The sequence below is a fragment of the Phoca vitulina genome, unplaced genomic scaffold (assembly GCF_004348235.1).
Source record: "Phoca vitulina isolate PV1807 unplaced genomic scaffold, GSC_HSeal_1.0 scaffold9, whole genome shotgun sequence".
Classification (NCBI taxonomy): Eukaryota; Metazoa; Chordata; class Mammalia; order Carnivora; family Phocidae; genus Phoca; species Phoca vitulina.
Window position 1 is genome coordinate 37,909,685 of NW_022589712.1, and position 20,814 is coordinate 37,930,498.

General features: G+C 37.2%; 1 protein-coding gene across 1 annotated transcript in view; it reads right to left on the minus strand.

Moving 5' to 3' along the window:
* RNF217 (ring finger protein 217) overlaps positions 1-20,814 on the minus strand; it is a 144,527-nt gene that overhangs the window by 57,317 nt on the left and 66,396 nt on the right. The window lies entirely within an intron of this gene.

The following is a 20,814-nucleotide window of genomic DNA, read 5'->3' on the forward strand; positions in this document are numbered from 1 at the left end:
ATGCCTGAGTGGCTCAGTCAGTTAAGTGTCCGCCTTTGGCTCAGGTCATGATCCCAGGGTCCTGGGATGGAGTCCCGCTTCAGGCTCCTTGCTCAGCGGGGAGCCTGCTTCTCCCTCTGCCTGCCGCTCCCCCTGCTTGTGCTCTCTCTCTCTCTCTCATCTCTGGCAAATAAATAAATAAAATCTTAAAAAAATCCATATGAGATTTGGCTACAACTGAGGTTATTTACAAAATGAATTTCTCCCCAGGGCCACAGAGTTAAGTTAGGAGAGAGGAGAAGGATGTACTAGAATGCTACATTTAGCATTTGGTATAGGATTCTAGATAAGGTTAGCATTAAAGATTACAGCAAAAGATTAAAGCACAAAGTGTGGACAGAACTAAATTTTAAAAGATGAAGAAAATAAACTATTTAAAATTAAGGAGTTCCATAAATGTCTTCCATAAGTAGTGAACAAGAAGTGTTTATTGTATTTATATATCATGGCATCATAATCTCTTTTTGCATATAGCAAAGGGAGACAGTGAGAGTTCCAAATGGCAAACAATGCTAAACTGTTTCTTTTTCACTTGGGTGAAGCTGACATTCTGAGAAGGCAAAACACACTGACCTTAATGAGAAAAAGCCCTCCCTGAAAACTGAGGGAGGAATGGGGAAAAGCTATGCTGTCTGGGAAAAGAAAAACATCACCACAAAGAGCAATTAAAAAAAAAACAACTGACATCATAGTAACTTTTCTTTTAACTTTGCTGTTTATCTGGCACAGACTTGAGGATAGGTAGTTAAGAAGCCACAGGCTAAAGGATACATGGGATGATACACTTAATACGAATAAAGGACCTGAGCCAGACTGATAATGAAATGAAGGAGTCTGGCTTTAGATAAATCTCCTTCTTAGGATCAACCTGCTGAAAGTGTCAATTGCTACATAATTTTATACGACTATTGTACAAAACACAGTCTAGAGAGGTTTTTCAAATATCAGCCCAAAACAATTTTTCTACTTTTTATGTTGTTAGAGTTATGAAATGTTATTATAAACCCAATTAAACTTTATAATGCATTGTTTTCAGTTATAGCTCAGTTTAAATCTTCAGATTTTAAACAGACAAAAAACCATGTGTGACATTATTAGAAACTGGGTTAATGAAGCAAATAAAACTTTTTAAAAATTAATAAATGTTCCCTTTTTTAATATTCTGTCAACATTTATCAAGCCTGCTTCTGAGCCAGGTATTGGGTTACGCACCGAAGCTTTGCAGTGCCCATCAGAAAAGAGGTGATCATGATACAGACTGTGAGTATGCCTCACGGACAAGAACAGGGTGTCAGGAGAGGATATGGGGGAGGCTGAGTAACCTCACACTTTGGAGGTTCAGACGAGGCTTCTAGGAAGAAGTGAGGTTTCAAGTGAGATCTTAAGATTAGTAGGACTTTGCCAAACAAGGGTGAAGGTGTTTCAAGCAGACAGAAGATACACCATGGACGAAGACCTGGAAGTAAGAGAATATGGCAGACTAGAGCAGGGGTACTCATATTTTGCCCACCTCCTAACTGGATCAAATGTATACCGCCCTAACGTACATGCATCCTAACCTAAAGATGATAGCCTCAGAGGGCCTGAAAGATGATCAGTAAGACTGGACCACAAAGTCAGAGTATAGAAAGATAAGGGCGTACAGATGAACTGGGATCAGAGCGTGAGGGCAGAGCATGAAGCCATCCTAAAAGTTTGGATGTTTTCATAAGAAAATAAAAAAAAAACCTCCAGTTTTCAGCAAGCGAAAAACAATTTGTTTTCATTCCACATAGAAGGAGCTCCCTTGGGCCATTTCAAGTGACTCTTGTTTATTGGGGATCAGCATACTTTAGGGGATAGGAGCCAAATTTTTTGCTACCAGGTCAATGTTTTAATCTGGCCTCCCTCCCCTATAAATTTATTTTAACCATACAGTGATAACAATGGAAGCAGTAAGTTCACAGCCAACCAGGGATAGTCAGGTCTTATAGAAATGGAATGTAGTTTAGGGACCAGAGCAATTCAAGGCAGCTCAAGGGAGTAGATTCTCTTGTTACTCCTTCAGCAGTGAGTGCTCATTACCACACCACATTGGGTATTACCTACCATCTAACATCCGACCAGAGGACCTTGTCTTCAGTGTTTTTCATATCTGTCTGCATACCTATCCATTTCCTTAGAACACACAATTTCTTCATGCTCTCAAACTCTCTGCATTTTGCCTATTCTATACCTTCTCTTCTTTCTGAAAGCTCCAAAATCCTTACCCTGAACTGAACAAAATGATCTCTATTTTATTAAGCAGATAGAAGCAGACAGAAGAAGCAATAGGATCATAGCTTCTCGTCTTCCCACTACCAAATGTCTCTGAATCTATGTCTGTCCCCATCTTTTCTATCCTCTTTCCTTTTCAAGCATAGGGCCTGAATCTCCAGGACAAGTGCTTGAGTCTCCTAAAGGGTTTGCTGAGAATTCAAGTTTTATGGCCCACCCAGGACCTACAAAATTTGAATCATTGCTGGTAAGCTAGTAATTGACAATTTGGAAAAATTCCTCATACAGTTCTTTGAATTACTCATAGTTCTTCATACTAAACAATATCTCCTTTTTCATAATAAAATGCTACTCATGACCTATGCAATCTCTGGGCCTCTACATAGCTTTCTCAGAATAATTTCCTCAAAAAAATCACTACCAAATAAGTAATCATGATTAAGCAAAGTTCATTCATTTATTTATTCAACAAGATATGTATTTCATCAGTTCAAGGACACATTTTTTCAGCATTTTTAAAAAATTTTATCTTATTATGTTATGTTAATCATCATACATTACATCACTAGTTTTTGATGTAGTGTTCCATGATTCATTGTTTGTGTATAACACCCAGTGCTCCATTCAATACATGCCCTTTTTAATACCCATCGCCAGGCTAACCGATCCCCCCACCCCCCTCCCCTCTAGAACCCTCAGTTTGAGCATTTTAATATCTCAAAAGTCAGGATTGTCTTATCATCAATAGTCTTTAGCATTGTCCCATAGTTTAATTTGCAGTTTTTACTTTCTTGGTGGCACATAATATAATACTGCATCCTACAATTGTTCATGTCTTAGATTTCAATGAAATGTGGTTTTTACAAGTTAAGCACCATGGTGGACTCTGGAGAAATGAGGGGAGAGAGACACAGAGCTTCTTTGCAGGAAATGTATAATAAGTAAATAAGCCAGGCAGATTATAGTCAGTGCTTGCACATCAGGGAAGGGATCTCTAAGGGAGAACTTGAATGGGGAACTAAAGTGCCCATCATGTAGAGAAACTGGGGAAGAGACTACAGGCAACAGAAGCAAGGACATGGCCCCAGGGCAGAAGGTGTCTGATGGGCTTGTGTTCACAGAACAGAACTGTGTGACTGAGACACATACCAAATGAGCCAGAGCACACAGACCTTGTTGGCTATGATAGGAAGTTATGGATTGTATTCTAAATTCAGTGCAAATCATCGACTAGTTTTATGAGGCGGAGTGACATACTTTGATTGACATTAAAAACATCACTCAGGCTCTTCCTGGAGAATGGACTGCAGAAGGACAAAAGTGGAGACTGGGAGAATAATAGGACTCTGGATTGTATTTTTCTTCTCACCAGTGGCCTCTGACCATTTCAGCCCTCTAGACGGTCGATGGTGGATGATGGAACTAGGTGACAGGAGTAGCCAGATATGGGGCACATTCTGGAAGTGGAGCCAATGGGGTTTGGTGATGAACCAGATATTGAAAATGAAGTAAAGGAAGGAAGCAAAGATAACTAGGATTTTGGCTTGAATAATCCGATGCTGAGGGATGCTATTCACTGAGAAGTGTCTAATAAAATACAGTTTTCATGGATATGTGATATTTGCTGGAAAGGATTCACTGCAAATTTATTATAGCAACAAGAATAAAGTTCATTAATTCATCCAAAAAAAACATATATTTAACTCTTAAGATATTACAAGTAAAAGACATAGGTCCAGGATATAAAGTAGCTTAAGCTATGAATCTTGCTCTTGTGGAACTTGAGAATACAGCAATCAAAGTTGTGTTGATAGCCTCTTCTAGCAACTGATGATTTGATGATACTAATTCACTTAATACTTTACCCACTGTTTTAAACATTTTTTATTAGGGTAATCATGAACATATGCAAAAGTAAACAGATTGATATTATGAATCCTTAAGTACCCATTCTCCAGCATCAACACTTATCAACTCTTGACCAATCTTGTTTCTTCTGTGCATTGAACCATATGGTCCTCCCATACTATTTTGAAGCAAATAGCAAACATCATGTCATTTCATTCATGAATATTTCAGTATGGATCCAAAGAAAATTAGTCCTTTAAAATACATGACCATGATATCAAATATCTCCTCAAATGACAATGATTCTTTAATATCAATTTAATAGTTCAAATAACGTGTCATCTAATTTCTGTTTCAAGGATTTTATGTACTTAATATACTTAAAACAAAGATATTTTATTTTTTAAAAAAGACTTTATTTATTTGAGAGCAAGAGCAAGAGTGAGAGCGAGAGAGAGAGAGAGAGAGAGAGTAGGGGAGGAGCAGAGGGGGAGGGAGAGGAAGGGGGAAAGAACCTCAAGCAGATCTTCTTTGAGCATGGAGTCCAATGTGGGGCTCGATCTCAAGACCCTGAGCTGGAATCAAGAGTCAGGTGCTTAATTAACTGCACCACCCAGGTGCCCCCAAACAAAGATATTTTAAATTTGTATTGTGTTCAGTGCTAATACCAGTATTTGTATCACTGAAAAATATATTCTCCAATTCTTCTGGACAAAAACAGGTCCATTCTTGTAAGACAAAATTACTTAACATTAAGACAATCTCCAGGTGTCTCCAAGAGACACTACTATTCACTTAACATTAAAGCTAAAAGGCTAATTTGCCACTTGGGACAACTCAAAAGTAATTTAGTGACACAGGTGAGGGGGAGCCTCTGGAAAAGTGTCAGAATAATTAAATCATCCAGAGAAGGACAGAGAATGTTTAAAACTTGGACTTCAAAGCTCGATTTATCAAAGGTATGCCTAATGACTTTGATCTTGGTTTTAAGTGTTGGTCATAATAGTTTACAGGGTGCCTCCAACTTTTGTTCACTTGATATTAATTTCCTCTTTCCTTAAAAATGGAACATGTTAATATGACAGAGGAGAAGAGACTACCACAACAAAAGCAGTAACAATCATGAAATGAACACAGCTCCTCCTACATGCCAAACACTATTCTTTTACTCTTTTTTTTTTTAAGATTTTACTTTTTTAAGTAGTCTCTACACTCAACATGGAACTCGAACTTACAACCCTGAGATCAAGAGTCACATGCTCTACCTACTGAGCCAGCCAGGTGCCCCGCCAAGCACTGTTCTAAACATTTTCTGTGCATTAATTACTTTGTGGAGCACCATAGAAGCAGATTCATTTTCAGGTTCATGGATTTCCCCATGACTTTATCATCAGTGACTATAGGAAAGTGGCTGCTTTACTGATAAATATGCTTTTCTGTTTACTCAACAGCAACTACAGAGCATTGTGCTAGATGTCTTTGAATTTTTAAAAAAAAACTAATGAAAAACATCAAGCCAAATATCCCAGAAGTTCTCTCAACCCCAAGCAAGATAAATACAAAGAAAAACACACTTAGACACACCAAGTAAAAGTGCCAAACATAAAAAAGTATCTTAAGAACAACAAAGGAGAGGGGCGCCTGGGTAGCTCAGTCGGTTAAGCGTCTGCTTTCAGCTCAGGTCATGATCCCAGAGTTTTGGAATTGAGCCCCGCATCAGGCTCCCTGCTCAGTGGGGAGTCTGCTTCTCTCTGCCCTCCTGCCCTTCTCCTACTGCCGTCTCCCCACTCGTGCTCTATCTCTCTCTCAAATAAATAAATAAAATCTTAAAAAATAAGCAACAGAGAAAGATACTCCCACACAGAAAACTTCAGTCCCAAGTGCCTTGCTGGTAAATTCTGGGGAGAATTTAAGGGTGAAATAATACCAGTATCACACAACTACTCTTAGAGAACAGGGAAATAGGTATGGGGGGAGGGGTCACTGCTTAAGTTGTTTTATTAGGTCAGCATAATCCTGATACCAAAACCTGATAAAGACATTGCAAGAAAGGAAAATTACTGACCAATCTCTTCATAAACATAGATGCAAAAATCCTAAACAAAATATTAGTAAACCAAACTGAACAATACAAGAAAAAGGTAATATATCCTGATCAAAGAAGGTTTATTGTAAGAATACAAGTTTGGTTTAACATTCAAAAATCAATTGGGATAACTCACATTAATAAGGGAGAAAAATCATATGATTATCTCTATAGAAAGAGGAAAAGTTGACAAATACAACATTCATTCATGGTAAAAATCTTAGCAAACTAGGAAGAGATGAAAATTCTTCATTAAAATGATAAAGAGTGTTTATTAAAAACCCTACAATAAACATCACACTCAATGGTGAAATACTGAAAACTTTTCTTCTTGAGATTGGAAATGGGTCAATTATGCACTGCCACTGTTATTCAGCATTGACTAGAGCTCATAACCAATGCAAGAAGAGAAGAGAAATGATAATAAAGCAATCATAAATGAAGATATTAAATCCTCCATTTCTTGCAGATTGCATAATTGCATATGCAGAAAACCCAAAATAATCTACAGTTAAACTATTAGGATTAACAAGTGAACTTAGCAAATTTGCTGAATAGGTCAACTACACAAAAAACAAATGTACTGGGGCGCCTGGGTGGCTCAGTTGGTTAAGCGACTGCCTTCGGCTCAGGTCATGATCCTGGAGTCCCTGGATCGAGTCCCGCATCGGGCTCCCTGCTCGGCAGGGAGTCTGCTTCTCCCTCTGACCCTCCCCCCTCTCATGTACTCGCTCTCTCTCATTCTCTCTGTCTCAAATAAATAAATAAAATCTTTAAAAAAAAAAAAAAAAACCAAAAACAAAAAACAAATGTACTTCTGTAACTGGTAACAAGTGATGTGAAAATAATATTTAAGAAATATCATTTACAGCAGTATAAAAAACATGAAGTATTAATAAATCCAACAAAAGATGAATAATACTACCCCACAGATATATTTGAAATATTTTTGAGAAAATAAAAAGAAGCAAATGAATGGAGGGATATATCAGGGTCTTGAATTAGAAGTTTAAATATGGTAGAAATGTAAATTCAGTCATTTTTATCTATAAAATTTCCTGCAGTTTTCTTTCTTCTTTTTTTTGAGAACAAAGTGAGTTCAAAATTACAAGCTGACTGTAAAATACTTATGGATGGTCATGATATTCCTTTTTTTTTTTTTTTTAAGATTTTACTTATTTATTTGAGAGAGAGAGAGTGAGAGAGTGTGAGCAAGGGGAGGGGCAGAAGGAGAAGCAGACTCCCTGCTGAGCAGGGAGCCCTATGCGATGTGGGCTCCATCCCAGTGTCCTGGGATCATGACCAGAGCCTAAGGCAGGCGCTTAACTGACTGAACTACCCAGGTGCCCAGGTCATGATACTCCTGATCAAGAAAAACAAAGTAGTAGAACTTGTTTTACCAGGTATAAGATGAATCATAAAGCTACAGAAATTGCAACAGTATGACACCAGCACCAAGATAGGTAAGGATGGATAATGATAAATAGAACACAAAAGAGTATTGAACAGAACGACTTGCATATGGATAGGCATTGACATCACAGAGCAGTGTGGAGGATAATTTCTTTCAATAAATTGTTCTGGGTCACTGTATTTTCCTTTAAAAAATAGTCTTGACTTCTACCTCAAACCAAGTGGACTGTAGCTATAATTATAAAAGATTAAACAATAAAACTTCTAAAGATGGTCAAGAAAAATATCTTCATTATCTCAGGGAAGGGAAACATTTCTTACTTGTGACACAAAAAATATCCCCCCAAAATTGATAAATTGGATTAAATCAAATTTAAACCTCTGTTCACCGACAGATACTGTGGAGGGAGTGAGACTGTAAATTAGAATGGGAGAAGATATTTACAATATGTAAAGACAAGGTTTTGTTCATCCAGAGTATATAAAGAACCTCTCCAAGTCAATAAGAAAAAGGAAGACAACCAACTGAACAGAAAAATAGTCAAGGCACTTCACAAAAGAGGATGTTCAATGACCAACAAACATGAAAGTGTGTTCAACTTCATGAGTTATCAGGGGAATGAACATTAACACCACAATGACATGTAATTTTAAAGGAATTAATTGAGTTCTTATAGCACTTACAGAGTCAGCAAAATAATGTTTAAATAGTTAGAATAGGGACGCTTGGGTGGCTCAGTCAGTTAAGTGTCTGCTTTCATTCAGCTCAGGTCATGATCCTGGGTCCTGGGATCGAGCCCCACATTGGGCCCCTTGCTCAGTGAGGAGCCTGCTTCTCCCTCTGCCTGCCGCTCCCCCTGCTTGTGCTCTCTCTGTCTCTGACAAATAAATAAAATCTTAAAAAGAAAACACAGAGATTTAAAAAAATGGTTAAAATAATAACTATATAATTAATGCAGTATTAATTTTCTATTCAATAATGCAACCCTGTTTTTCTATACACCATCACCTGTTTATGTTAAACCTCTTTCCTCTCTTTTCTCACCCAAATTTTCATGCTCCCTTTTTCATTTAAGAAAAATTTTTAAATTTTAATTCAGCTTTTTGAATAAGGTTAGAAATTCTCATCATTCAAAAACCAAAAAGTATAAAGTAGATAAAAATAAGCAAGTCTCTCCCTTATAACCATACTCATTTTCTGTCCATCCCACCAAATGGTTGCTGTTTCCTTCAAGAAATGTTTTAGCACATATAAGAAATGCAAATATATGTATTTTGTCCCTTTTTTACCCAAATGTTAGCAAATAATAATCACTTTGTTTTCTGCACTTGACAATATATTGTGGAGATATTTTCGTATTACATAGGAAGGGCTTCCTTGTTTTTTGTTTGTTTTTAATAACTGTCTAGATTTCCACTGTACTAGAAATACCACCAGCCTTATTTCCCATACTGTTGAACATTTAGATTGTTTTTTAGGATATATTTTGCTATGGCAAATAATGCCACAATGAATACCCTTATATGTAAATTATTCACATGTAGGCAAGTATATCAGTAAGATAAATTCCCTAGATTCTTTAAGAAGTTAACTTCCAAATTTTAATCAGTCTATAAAGAATATTAGTATGAAGGGATTTTTCAAAACAAAGTACTGATGAACTATTTAGACTGATGACTATTTAGACTGAAAGAAAAATGTATATGTAATATGTGCTCAGATAAACAGAATGAGTACATATTCATTTAACTATGATAAAATTTGCTTTTTGAAAGGCAGAAATTTTAGAACAGACTAGATATTTGGTCACACATTAGAGAGGGAAATACTTCTAAAAGAAAAATTATGAGTTTTCTTTGTTTACATGTTATCCACTCTGATTTCCCCCATCATTATGTTAATCTAAATAAGCCATTCCAATTTCTTACAATCAGAATATAAAGACACTACACAGGTAATTTACAAAAAGGACCCCCAAATGGAAATCAGAGGCAAGATTCTGCTGCTGTTTATGTGGCCGAGTGTCCTTGAGTTTCAGGGGCACACACAACCAACTCTCTTGGAAATGGACTAATTCACCTTTAGGATTCCCTGCTGTCTCTAAAACGGTGTAATTATAAGGCGTGCGCTAATTTACAAAAAGACCAACAGTGCACTTAAACTTTCTAAAACTTTAGCTCTAGCTAAAAAAAATCAGTAATGTAGTAGTTAAAAGAGCAGATTCCAGACTCAGATTGGTTCTGAGTCTCACCACTAGTTCCTTACTCTCTCCCTCATCCAGCATTTGCATCCATGGAACCGTGATGGCAATATGCCAACCGAACTGAGTTTTTGAGAGGACTATATGAATTAATTTGTGTAAAATACCTGGAACAGTATCTGACGGATAGGGAAAACTCAATAAAAATTGGCTAATATCTATCTTCCTTGGTATTTAGAAAACAATATTTCACAAAATTAGTTTTAGAAATTAAAAACTCTTATGATGCTTATTTCTTATTTGAGAACATTTAAATCCTGTAATAATTCATAACTCAGTATTCTCATTCATAATTCAGTGTTCTTCCTCCAAAAGCATATATTTAAAGGAAGATAAATAAATACAAATTACATGAATATATTGTATTCCAATAAGGAGGACTGAATGCTGAGGTAAATAAGAAACACAGATATTATAGATTTACATCAAAAGTGCCCCATTTTCTTAAAAATTTAACCAAGAATGGAAATACAGACACATAGATATGGAAATATAGATATATAGTTCATAGTAATAAACAGGAAATGGCATTTTTAGTTGATCTAGTACCAGAGTAATAATTAGCAATCTTCTGGTGGGGGAGGGAAGACTAATTTTACTTTTTTACCCAGAGGTTTAATTTCAGTAAAAAGGAACAAGTGAAAATTTCAGGGACTAGAGAAAACTTCAAACTTTAAAACATTTACAGAACCTACAAGAAACCTTTTATAACTTCTATCTCTCCCTCCTCATTGGTTTCATTTTCTTGGCCTTTAAAATATGCTTAAATATCTTAAAATGCCAAAAGCAAGTAAAAGCAAAAGCCATTCCAATCAAGAAATGGGCAGAAGACATGAACAGACATTTTCCCAAAGAAGACATCCAAATGGCCAACAGACACATGACAAAGTGCTCAACATCCCTCAGCATCAGGGAAATCCAAATCAAAACCTCAATGAGATACCACCTCACACCAGTCAGAATGGCTAAAATTAACAAGTCAGGAAACGACAGATGTTGGCGGGGATGCGGAGAAAAGGGAACCCTCCTACACTGTTAGTGGGAATGCAAGCTGGCGCAGCCACTCTGGAAAACAGTGTGGACGTTCCTCAAAAAGTTGAAAATAGAGCTACGCTACGACCCAGCAATTGCACTACTGGGTATTTACCCCAAAGATACAAATGTAGTTATCCGAAGGGGTACAGGCACCCTGATGTTTATAGCAGCAATGTCCACAATAGCCAAACTACGGAAAGAGCCAAGATGTCCGTCGACAGATGACTAGATAAAGAAGATGTGGTATATATATATATACATATATATATATATATATACATATACACACACAATGGACTATTATGCAGCCATCAAAAGGAATGAAATCTTGCCATTTGCAACGACGTGGATGAAACTAGAGGGTAGTATGCTAGGCGAAATAAGTCAATCAGAGAAAGACATGTATCATATGATCTCACTGATATGAGAAATTCTTAATCTCAGAAAATAAACTGAGGGTTGCTGGAGTGGTGGGGGGTGGGAGGGATGGGGTGGCTGGGTGATAGACATTGGGGAGGGTATGTGCTATGGTGAGCACTGTGAATTGTGTAAGACTGTTGAATCACAGACCTGTGCCTCTGAAACAAATAATACAAAAGAAGATAGTAAGAAGGGAAAAATGAAGGGGGGGAAATCGGAGGGGGAGACTAACCATGAGAGACTATGGACTCTGAGAAACAAACTAAGGGTTCTAGAAGGGAGGGGGGTGGGGGGATGGGTTAGCCTGGTGATGGGTATTAAAGAGGGCACATATTGAAATGGAGCACTGGGTGTTCCAGCAAACAACGAATCATTGAACACTACATCAAAAACTAATGATGTAATGTATGGTGATTAACATAACATAATAAAATAAAAAAAAAAGAAAAGTAAGAAAAATGTAAAAAAAAAAAAGCCATTGGTGGTCTAGTTATTTTCCGGAAAACTATTTCGCCCTTCCACAAATCATAGTAAATTCTCTTAACAACTCTGAAAAGTGAGTAAGAAAGTAAAACTGCAAATATAGGTGATTTTGCGGATTTATGAGTAGGTAGAGTAGTGCCATTGACTCAAATCTTGGGCATATTTAAGTTAATGGGTTTAGGGGAAATTATTGCAAAACAGACATGTTGGCCTAGAAAAGCAATGTAGTAGTTCCCCCAATTTTTTCCCTGAACTACAAGTTATTTTTAATTTTCTCCTAGGTCTTATAGGAGGTATTTACCCATTCTTCTTGGTAAGGGGTCTTCAAACACTTGAAGATAGCTATCATGTCTCTTCAGTTGTTTCTCTCGGGGAAACGGCCCCACTTCTCTAACTGTTCCTCATATATCGTTTGAAATCTTTTCTTCTTCCTAGCTTTCTTGGTAAAAGTGTACCACCCAGAAACCAAAGCCATCATTCAGGTGTGGTCTGGCCACTGGGGAAACAGGATTATCCTCAACCACAGTAAAAACTGAAAGAAAAGAAACCAATAAAAAAACCTCCCAGGAATTAGAAGTTACCAAAATTTAGCCAAGAAGTTGAAAATTTGAATGGGCCAATTACAATAGAGGACCTAATTTAGGATATGTCTTCTAGGAAAGCGTCTATTCCCTCGGTTTCCCCTCCGCTACAACAGAATATTCTCTGTTCTCCCTCTTTCTCTCTGGTTTTCTCTTTTCTCATCTCATCTGTTCTTCTCACCTGGTCTCTTTCTCACCTTGTCTACTTTTACTTTCTTTGATCCTTAAATCGGGCTCCTAAAAGAATTAATTTTGTATTTCTTAAAATAACCAGCTCTTGGGCTTATCCTTTATATTGTTGGGATTTTTTTTTTTTTCTTTTTCTTTTCCTTCCTTTGGGTTTTTATGTTTAAGACTATCCTCTTTATGCTTTTATTTGGTTCATTTTGTTATCCCTTTCCTAGTTTCTTAAGATGATTCCTCAGTCCCTTGTTTCCTGCTTTTATTCCTTAGTAATGAATAGTTTTTACCATGTTCTAAAAATTTTGGAATGAAATGTTCTCTCCATTTTTTTTCTAGGCAGTGTATAAACTGTTTTCACTTCCTCTTCAAGTGTTGCTTAATTTCTCTGCAGCTAAAACTTTTTTGGTAATTTTTTTCTATTATTTATTTTCACCTTTGCTTAATTATGAATAAAAGTAAGTGGTCTGTAAAATCTTAATTTTAAAAATAGTAAGGTTTTGGGGTGCCTGGGTGGCTCAGATGGTTAAGCCTCTGCCTTCCACTCAGGTCATGATCCCAGGGTCCTGGGATTGAGTCCCACATTGGGCTCCGTGCTCAGCAGAGAGCCTGCTTCTCCCTCTCCCTCTGAAACTACCCCTGCTCATGCTCTCTCTCTCTCTGTATCTCTCTGTCTCAAATGAATAAATAAATAAATAAATAAATCTTTAAAAAAAATTAAGGTTTTATTTCTAGCCAATTACATAATTAAAAAAAAATGTTTCTGGGACAAACATCTTTTACTCTAATCAAGAGATGTAAGATTCTATATAGATTTCTATTAAGTCAGTTCGAATGGCTTACGTTAATTCTTCCATGGGCTCATTAATTTATTTATGTACTCAATTTGATTCTGAAAGAGGAATATTAAAGTTGCTTACTATATATTTTTTCAAATTATACTTCTCATTGATGTGTTTTTGGTTTACATATTTAACTGCAGTGTTTCTTGGTGCATACAAGCTTATGACATTATCTTTGTAAACAGTCTTCTCCCTATTTGGCGTTTTTATATTTAAATTCTAACTCTACCTCATCAGAAATTAGTACTGCCACTTCTTTCTTCTTTTTATAGGCATAAAACTTCTATGGTTTTGCTCATTTCTTCTCACTTCAACTTCTTTGTAAAACACTTTGCTCTAAATGACTCTACGGATTAGTTTCAACTCAATACCCAATTATTTATTCAGTGCCTACTATGGGCAAGGCACTCTACTACCTACTGGAGAGAATTTATAGATGAATAAACTGCTACCCTCAAGTAGCTTCCAGCTTCTCAGGGGAGATAAACATAAATGACCACTGTTCAGGCAGAGAAGCAAAAAGGAGAACTGGTTTTGACTGTGCATGAAAAAGGAGGTATTTTAGTTAAACTACGAAGAATAAAAAGGATCTCAATGAGTAGATTTGGCTATTTTATTTCTTAAATAGAAAAAATATGAAAAATATTTTAAAAGATATTTGATAATGTTAGATAAGGAAGCGTTAAAATTGTATTTACATAAGTATGTAAAAGTATATATGAGAAAACATGAAGTGAGAGAGAAGAGGAAGGAATCATTCAAAATTGATTTTTCATGCTGTGGAATTATTATTTTTTATTTAATACCCTAGTATTTTTGTTAAAATTTTGATTGTACAGAATTTTTTTTTATGCGTAAGTATTTTCTGAACTATAGTAACTGGTAGATCCAGAATTGATAGCAAAACCAGTAACCAAAATTTTGGGTTGGTCTTGAAAACAAGACAGGATCTTGAGAATTATGGTTAAATTCAAAACTGAATTAATGAACATTATTTAAGTTTATCTCTGAATATACTTGGTAGTCTTAGTTAAATCCTATACCAATACACTAATGAATTCTGGGCTTTGCCCCTAACCCTCTGTAGAATGCAGTGGAGAAGGTAGCCATTTCCTAAGTAAACTAAACCCTTTGGGTATCCCTCCCACACAGTGCTCCCGTCATTGAAGCTAATTCACAGAAAGCAATGTTCCTTTCCTGGAGCTGATGTCAAAATAGTTATGTGTGGTTTTTTTAAATCCAAAAACCTTTCTTCTTGAAAACTGTTTAACAAATAGAACAACAACATCACTCTTTACAATACTACTTGTAAACCTGAAGATAGTCCAAGTTTGACACTTCTAAAAAATACATGTTCTATATTTTTACTCACAACCATTTAATTCTTTTTCCCTACAGGTTTTGGTCTTTCGGTATTGGCAAGCATCAGTGCTTTCCTAGACGTTAAACCAAGTTCACATAGTTCTTTAACTTAAAAAGAGCAATTTCAACAGAGCCTTTTCATGCCAAAACAAAGTATCTTTGTGCACCATCCACCCAGTTCTAGGAATAGCATGTTCATTACCTGGAGTTTTAGATTCAATAAAGAAAAATATAATTCCTTCTTCCTGGCTTCTATTCATTACTTCCAAATATAAAATACTGTTTAGTGCAGAGTGACCAAATTTTCCTTTATATTTCCCAGAAACAAAGTTAAAGTATATTTGAATATGAAAAGAGAAAAGAATATATGTGTTTTCAAAAAACTGTCCTCTCTTTTGATGTTTGAAATTTAATACTTCCAAAGTATTAAAATTTAATAAAAAATGGTATCTTATTCTAGGAGTAAAGCAATCTCTTTTAAAAATATGAGTAGGGGGCGCCTGGGTGGCTCAGTCGTTAAGCGTCTGCCTTCAGCTCGGGTCGTGATCCCAGGGTCCTGGGATCGAGGCCCATGTCAGGCTCCCTGCTTGGCGGGAAGTCTGCTTCTCCCTCTCCCACTCTCCCTGCTTGTGTTCCTGTTCTCGCTATCTCTCTCTGTGTCAAATAAATAAATAAAATCTTTAAAAAAAAATATGAGTAGGATATGGGTGACTGGCTGACTCGGTTGAGCATGTGACTCTTGATCTTGGGCTTGATCTCCACGTTGGGTGGAGAGATTACTTAAAAATAAAATCTTTTAGGGGTGCCTGAGTGGCTCAGTCAGTTAAGCATCCAACTCTTTGTTTCAGCTCAGGTCATGATCTCAGGGTCATGAGACTGGGCCCCTCAATGGGCTCCACGCTGAGAAGGGTGTCTACTTGTGGTTCTCTCCCTCTCCTTCTGCTCTCCCCTCGTACTCGCTCTCTCTCTCTAAAATAAATAAATAAATAAACAAACAAACAAAATCTTTTGAAAAATATGAGTAGAATAAAGAGGTGTCTAAAAAAGACTTGCTTGGTGAACGGATATACTATAAACTCTTAGTTAAAAGCTTTGTGATTAGACTGAAAAAGGACTGGAATACTTCAATGTCTTGATTTACTACAAATACATTTTAGAAAATTCTACCCTGCTTCAACTGAGTTTTTTCATTTCTTTAGGTGACTGCAATACAACAATAAAAACCTCTTGACTTTGCTATTGGTCAACAAGGTAAACATAGTTCATGTATTAGAATTGAGATAGTTCAAATGTGAGGTTTTTGACTGAAATAACAATTCGTTTCAGAAAACTAGCTAAGATAAAGTATATAGGAAGACTGTATGATAGAGACCAACTAGAAAACTGTGAGTGATATGGAAAAAGTAGAACACATCACAATATTTTAACAGAGTAAATAATAAGTAAAACTGAAAATCAAGTTGCTTTTCTCTTATAAGCCAAATATAAGTATGAGTGTAAAGGAAGAATACCAACATAATTTAAAGGTTTTTATATAGTATTTTTGCCTGTATAGTATTTTTATAGTATTACATATACCTGAGGTCTATTGTGGGTTCAGTTCTAGACCATCATAATAAAATGAATATTGCAAAAAAGTGGGCTGAGAGAATTTTTTGGTTTCCCAGTGCATATAAAAGTTATGTTCACACTCTACTGCATGTAAGTATAAAATAACATTGTATTAATACAGTAATAGGTATATTATATACCTATTAAGTATACAATAGCATTATATCTAAAAAAACCCAATGTACACTCCTTATTTTTCAAATGTTAGTGCTAAAAGCTGCTATCAGGGTGCCTGGGTGGCTCAGTCAGTTAAGCGTCCTGTTCTCGGTTTCAGTTCAAGTCATGATCTCATGGGTCGTGGGACTGAGCCCTAAGTCAGGCTCTGTGCTCAGCAGGGAGTCTGCTTGAAGATTCTCTCCCTCTGCTCCTCCCTCCCGCTCTCTCTCTCTCTCAAATAAATACATAAATCTTTACAAATAAATAATTAAAAAACGCCAGCTATCATCTAAGCTCTCAGCGAGTCATGTTTTTGCTGGTGGAGGTCTTGCTTCGATGGTGATGGCGGCTGACTGATCAGCGTGGTGGTGATTGTGGCCGGGCTGGCTGTGGCACTTTCTTAAAATAAGACGACAATAAATGTTCCCACATTGATGGGCTCTTTCTTTCACAAATGGTTTCTCTACAGCATGCAATGCTGTTTGATCTCAACAGAATTTTCTTTTAAAATTTGAGTCAATCCTCTCAAACCCTGCTGCCGCCTTATCAACCACATTGATGTAATATTCTAAATCCTCTGTGGTCATTCCGACAGTCCGCACAGCATCTCCACCAGCAGTAGGTTCCATCCTAAGAAACCACTTTCTTTGCAATTCAATACGAAGCAGCTCTTTAACTGTTCAAGTTTGATCATGAGATTTGGCAATTCAGTCACATCTTCAGGCTCCACTTCTAATTCTAGTTCTCTTGCTGTTTCCACCACATCTGTGGTTACTTCCTCCACTGAAGTCTTGAATCCCTCAGAGTCATCCATGAGGGGTGGAATCAACTTCTTCCAAACTCCTGTTAATGTGGGTATTTTGATCTCTTCCCACGAATCACAAATGTTCTTAAAGGCATCTAGAATGGTGACTCCTTTTTAGAAGGTTCTCAATGTACCTTTCTCAGATCCATCAGAGGAATCACTATCTGTGGCAGCTATAGACTTATGAAATGTAGTTCTTAGATAATAAGACTTGAAAGTCAAAGTGACTGACTCCTTGATCCATGGGCCAAAGAATGGATGTTTTGTTAGCAGGCATGAAAACAACATGAATCTTTCTGTCCATCTCCATCAGAGCTCTTGAGTGATCAGGTGCATTGTCAATGAGCAGTAATATTTTAAAAGGAATCTTTTTTTTTTCTGAGCAATAGCTCTCAGAAGAAGGTTCAAAATACTCAGTAAACCATGTTGTAAACAGATGTGCTGTCATCCAGGCTTTGTTGTTCCATTTATAGAACATAGGCAAATAGATTAAGCGTCATTCTTAAGGGCCACAGGTTTTCTGGAATGGTAAATGAGAATTGGCTTCAACCAAAAGTCACCAGGTGCATTAGCCCCTAACACAAGAGTCCACCTGTCCTTTTAAGCTTTGAAGCTAGGCACTGACTTCTCTCCTATAGCTATGAAAGTCTTAGACGGCATTTTCTTCCAATATAAAGCTGTTTCATTCACACTGGAAATCTGTTGTTTAGTGTAGCCACCTTCATTCATTACCTTAGCCAGATTTGGATAACTGGCTGCAGCTTCTACATCAGCATTTGCTGCCTTGTCTTACACTTTTATGTTATGGAGATGGCTTCTTTCTTTAAACCTCATGAACCAACCTCAGCTAGCTTCAAACTTTTCTTCCGTAGCTTCACTTCTCTCAGCCTTCATGGAATTGAAGGGAGTTTGAGCCTTGCTCTGGACTAGGTTTTGGCTTAAAGGAATGATGTAGCTGATTTGATCTATCCAGACCACTTTCTGCTCTATAGTAAAGGTTTAAATTGTAAGCTTTCTAGAAACTTCTGGTATTGTCACAGTGAACCTGATGATGACGATGATGATGACAATGATGATGACGATGATGATGACGATGATAGCAGTCACTAACATTTATTGAATGTGTAATAGTCAGGTACTGTACTAAGCACTTTCTATCAATCACCTCATTTTTTCCTGATAAAGATCCTACCAGGTCCCAAAGCATAGAAGAGTAAGTCATTTGCCCAAGGTCACACAGAAAGAAAATACTGAAGCTTTAATTCAAACCTTGTCACTACCAGCGTCTGGACACATCGTCACAATGCCCCTGCAGATGCCTATCTAGACTTGGCAAAATCAGCTACTTGAGTAATAATGCCATGTTGCTAGTGGCCACTGAGAATTCTTAAATGCTTCATCAAAAAGCAGTAAATGTCTTTCTAAACATCATACTTTCATGAGCAGAAGCAGTCTAACCTTGACCTGCCTCCTCCAGGTGCAATGCTGTAAACAAGCAGATGGTCTCCAAGCCCATCTGTGTTGTCATCATTGTGCAGCAGCCCCTCTCTGGGTGGCTCTGGGTTACCCCTTCCTCACCTATGAACCATTTCTAATTTTCACTCCTCAAGGTCTCACCCTCAACCTTCCCTTTCAGCTGGCGGATACATACGCAATCAGTAACCTCACCTCCCAATTGACAGGGTAAAAGCTGATGTGGTCAGATGAGAACCCTTCAACTTTTTGTTCCCCACACATTGGGGGTGCATTCTCTTCCATTCTTCGTTCCTCTTTGGTAGAAAGCAGAACCTTTCAACCTTCTCAAGAGGAATGTTTCTACCTGCTTTGTCAGGGACCTCAACTCTTTCTGGTAACTTCAGCAATCAAGCATATAAACATGCTCGTCTCTCTCATCATAAAAGCAAAACAAAATAAAAACTCTTTAGCACCCCATGTCCCTTAGTCTCCTTCCATTTTCAGCCAAGCTAATTGAAAGAATATTTAATGTTCTTTTCTCTATGTCCACATTAAAAAACCCACGACTATCTGTCTCACAGCTCTACTTGAAGTCTCTCTCTACAAAATTACCAATGACCTTCTCGTTAATAAATGCCTTTGTGAATCCTTATCTTACTCGCCTCCTCTGCATTATTGACACTGTTGACCTCTGCTTCCTTCCTGACCCCTAGTGTATCACACTCTCTTGTTTCCTGATACCTTCTTCTTTCCCCTTTGTGGATTCTTCCCATGTCTATCCATTAAAGTTTCTCGAGTCTCAAGGTTTTGTTTATAACAGACTGTTCTCATTGATCTCAGTGTTATTCCTCCACCACCATGGTTTCAACTCTACACACATGCTGAGGCTTGCCCATGTAAACCTCTAGCCCAGATCTCTCTACTGAGCTTCTGATATCTACATGCAAATCCCATGTCTCCAGTCACATACCTCAAACTCAGTCTAAAAGAAATCATCATCTCCTCATCTTTCCCTGACAGCCCACTTTACTTCATGTTCCTTATCACAGTGAATGGCACAGTAACCAGAAAACAGAATATTTCTTCCTGACTTTTCTTCTGCATCATCTCTACCTCACGCAATCAATCAACAAAATTCTACTTTATTCACACTCAGAGAACCATTTACCTCTCCTGATTTCCACTGCCACTAAGTCCAGGCTTGGGAGTACTCTTTCTAAAACACAAATCTGATCATGATAATCTACTAGTTAAACTACTTCCATAATACCCTTGTGCTCAGGATAAAATGAAAACTCCCTAGTATGTGAAATAAAGCCCCAATTCATGTTTGACTACTTTTCTGGACTCCCGATTGCCATTCCCTGACATTGCAGACTATACCCCAGTCACACTCTATTTGCCTCTGGAACATGCTGTTCCTTCTATCTGGGACATTCTTCACATGCGCTTTTCCTGCTGAAACACTGCAGGTCTTAGCTTTGGTGTCAAACCCTTTTGGAAAACTTTCCTAATCTTCCAAAACTGCATCATGTGATTCTTAATCACCTGTAGCTAGCCTGTGCTAGCAGTCATTTTATTTATCCCATTCCAGAGCAATTGTTTGCTTTTCCCATTATTCTATAAACTCTTCGAAGGCAGGAATTGCACCTTATTTATTCGTACATCTCAAATACCTCCCCTACCGCCTGGCACAGAGTACGTGCTTAATAAATATTTGTTGACATTCAAAAAGAGGTGAATATAGCTAGTGTTGGTTTTCTAGGTAATGATCAGGTGATGAGTCTCCAGCCACAGAAGTCTAAGGGTCAAGCAGGAAGCAGAAATATAGATGAATATGGGGAACCTGGGGCCGTTAGTCCAAGTATAACATCTATTATAGGGGAGGAATGTGATTTTGTTTTGTCTAGTGTATAAAGTGGCCTTGTAGGTAGAATAATTGATGTCCTGTTCTGGACTATTTTAAGGGGTTCTGGGAGTG